Raw genomic sequence first — 3,540 nt, forward strand, 5'->3', positions numbered from 1 at the left:
CACTACTGCCAGACAGACAGACAGGCCCACCCAGGTGAATGAGCCTGAACTTAAGCACAAGTGTGTTTGAGTGTGATTGTGTGTGTGAGACGTGCACAGCTGGTGGATGTCCCAGGTCATGTGATCTGCGGGACATTTAACAAGGATGCTAGTGACATCGAGCATGCACACAAAAGCAAACAGTTTTGCCGGCCTTAAAACTGGTTTCTGATTTTGAAGTCAGGTTCAAGTTTAGCCTGACTTCATGTCCATGTTTCTAAACTACGCGTATACAGATCCCAAGTCAAAGTCCTAAACAAGAATGCATATGCCGATATAAGTGGAAGGTAAATCTAACTTCTGTTAGATACGCTTTAAAGTACCAGGTTGGACGTGTTTTGCCTCCAGAACTGTCTTGCTTCCTAAAAGCACACAATCAAAACGGTGCTGGAAACATTCCTCAGAGATTTTGGTCCACATGGACATGACAGCATCACACAGTTCCTGCAGGTTTGTCAGCTGCTCAACCATGATGTGAACCGGGTCAGAGGGCCCAGTGGCCCCAGTATCCGGCAGCCTCGCCTCTGTCAGTGAAGTCAAGAAGACTTCCTTGTGATTAAAAAGATTCAGTTTAGGTCTCAAAATACACACCCAACAACCAACAGAGTGCTGTTCAGCAAGTTTATTTGTTTAAAGTCAGCTCATAGCAGTAAACACTTGAAGCCGTGGAATTACCGGGGTTTTCAGGACTCCATTCAGGTGGCTGTTTCTGTTGGAAGTGGGGAGAGTGGTCAGTTGGAACTGAATTAGAGGTGAGGCATGGATAACTCAATCAGGTTTAGCTCTTATTTGATATTTTACAGAGAAAATTAGCAAGGACGGGAATTGGACTGACCAGAGTTTCTTAGGGCAGTACATGGTGGAAAGGTAGGTGAGTATTGCAGGTAAATTTCCACAGTTCTTTCTTTCAGAAACATGGACCACATCAGAAATTTCAGAGAAGGATCTCAAGGAAGGTAGGTGGCTCAACAGGCAAACTTGACTTTATAACCAGAGGAGACGAGATATTAACACAAGGCAAACAATCAAAACACTGGGAGCGCGATGTTAGCTCGATTACCATGCTGGCAGGGGTTGAGGATTCGCCTGGCCCTTGAGAAGCCGGTTACTAATTATCAGATGCAAGACAGGTGTGTCAGGTGAGAAGTGGGACCTGTGAAGACTCACCCACAGGGTGGAGCCACCTGCAGGGAGTAAACAGAAAGGCCAACGGAAGAACCCCAAATCAGCCCCAAACCATGACAAGTAGCCTTGATTTTATTTACCAAAAAAGTTGGTAAGACAACAGTGATGTATGCATTAATTAATAGTGGTGGTTAACCTCTGCCTGGCACACACACACACACACACACACACACACACACACACACACACACACACACACACACACACACACACACACACACACACACAGAACAATGAGCTCTGGGAAGATCAGAGATAATTTCATAGGTTATTTATAAGTTCAGTAAAAAAAGAAAGACAGAAACTTTGGCAAACTGTTGTTAATTTGTCAAGGTGTCATAAGCAGCCCAATCATTCTCAGGCAGAAATGCCTGCAGCATGCAGTGGTGTGGCTAACAGAGCGTATTTGCCTCCAAGCGATGTAAATTTCATCACCAGATGGTGAGGCCAAGGGTCTGTGTGGAAGTCTTCGTCTACCAATTGTTTGTGATTGCATGGTCTCATCTGCTGAGGCTTTACAATATAATGTACTAACTACACAAACGCCTTTCAGGTAGACCTCAAAGAACTATAACAAGAATAAGTACCTGGCTGTGGTGAATGCAGCTGTCTGGAACACTTTCAAGGGACACTTAGAGGAAAAACACTGAAAATCCTCAGAAAAATATGGATTCAATGATCCATCTTTGACCTGTAAAGTTTAGGCCTGAAACAGGGATCCACCTTTGGCCTTTGAGATAATGAGAAATCTAATTAGCACAGTTCAATTTTATTGAACCTCCTCTGAAGTCAAAACTCCTTCACAAAGAGAGCTGTGATCTGCAGGTACCATACAGGACTCAGTGGTTTAAATATGTCTTTATTGTCCTGTTATCAACAAAGCTAAGCTCTTAAGAACACCTTTATTTTCCTCCTACAGTAACTTTCACTGAAAGGAAATTGTGTACTTTGATGAACAAATGCCAGGAAGACTAAGTGGTGCAGTACAGACGAGCTCAGAAACCTATTCTGACTGACTGACTGACTAGCACTAGCATGTCCACGGCTGGATAGCGTGTCAGCGGTTAGTCACCACATCACCGAGCTTCCAAGATCCAACATTTCACAAAGACACACGGATTAATTTGTTTTTTTGTATCTAGACCTTAATGCTGATGAATATGAATGCAGCTAGGTGGTCTGCTCCGTCGGGTGAATCAGGTGGATTTTATGTACTTAGAAACCGATCAATGGAAGTCCAAGCTGCAGGGAGCAGCTGGTCACACGGAAGCAAAGAAAATACCATCTTGAACATTACTACATTTTTTATGTTCACCTCAAACCGTTATGAAAAATGATTTCCTCTTAATAAAAAAATAATAAGAAAAACATTTTTGTGAAGAAACATTGCGTTAATAAACACAAGCATAATTAAGAGATAAACAGTTCTACTCCAGTTTAATTAGGCATTAACGGTTATTTGAGATGCTGTTTATTTCACTCTTATTAGTTGTGCTGCTGTTGTTTGGCATTCCAGAAATGTCACTGTGGCCACAAATGTCTAACCTTCTGAAACTCCTGAAAAGGTAACATTTTTGCACTTTTATACCGTATAAATGAAAACATACATGCTGTGTCAGTGATTGCTTTTAAAACTTGCAGGGTTAGATTTTGTATACCACGTAGAGAACCAGGATGTTTTATGTTTCAGTAGTCAGACAACAAACTACCTGCTCTGGCTGCAGTGAAATATATGTAAGTCTGGGAAATATACATGGGAAATTTCTAATTATACTGTGTCATATGGTTATCTTGTACTTTTGCCCCTAAATCCAAGTTAAAAAAAGAAAATCGTTCACCAAGACTGCCGAGTGCACTTTGAAGATTTTTAATTTAATCCATGCTCGAGCTATTCTCGGATGACATTAAAAGCTGAGTTGCGTTTTATTTTCAACGAAGAAATGCAACTATTCTATGTACCACATATGACAAACAGCTAATCCTTATTTATGCCATGCCATGCCTGTCACATTTTAAGCTGCAACTGCATTATGGCCAGTGGCAGGTAAAGTACAGTAAGCCTGACTGGATTTGGCAGCCGCCTGAAGCACAAACGGTAACCAGAGACTGAGTTTCCTTCCAAAATGAAAGATATCCCCCTTTTAAAAAAATGACACCTTCTTCTGCAAAAGCATTGTTGGCGGGAAAGCGAAAGTCATTATCGAGCATGAGGAAGTCACAATCTATCTCAAGGTCTTAGTTTGTGCTATTGATGATTTGATAATGTGCTATTAAACACCCTTTTATTAAAGTTACTGTAGGAGTCGAGAGAACTGT

At 41.6% G+C, this 3,540-nt stretch overlaps 1 long non-coding RNA gene across 1 annotated transcript; it reads right to left on the reverse strand.

Moving 5' to 3' along the window:
- Nucleotides 1–647: 647 nt before the first annotated feature.
- LOC143413278 (uncharacterized) lies at nt 648–1,183 on the reverse strand. Its single transcript, XR_013093909.1, has 3 exons — nt 1,100–1,183; nt 875–1,021; nt 648–748 (listed from the first exon to the last, which is right to left on the reverse strand). It is a non-coding gene; the product is annotated as an uncharacterized LOC143413278 (long non-coding RNA).
- Nucleotides 1,184–3,540: the final 2,357 nt, after the last annotated feature.

This window comes from Maylandia zebra, linkage group LG17, assembly GCF_041146795.1.
Source record: "Maylandia zebra isolate NMK-2024a linkage group LG17, Mzebra_GT3a, whole genome shotgun sequence".
Lineage (NCBI taxonomy): Eukaryota > Metazoa > Chordata > Actinopteri > Cichliformes > Cichlidae > Maylandia > Maylandia zebra.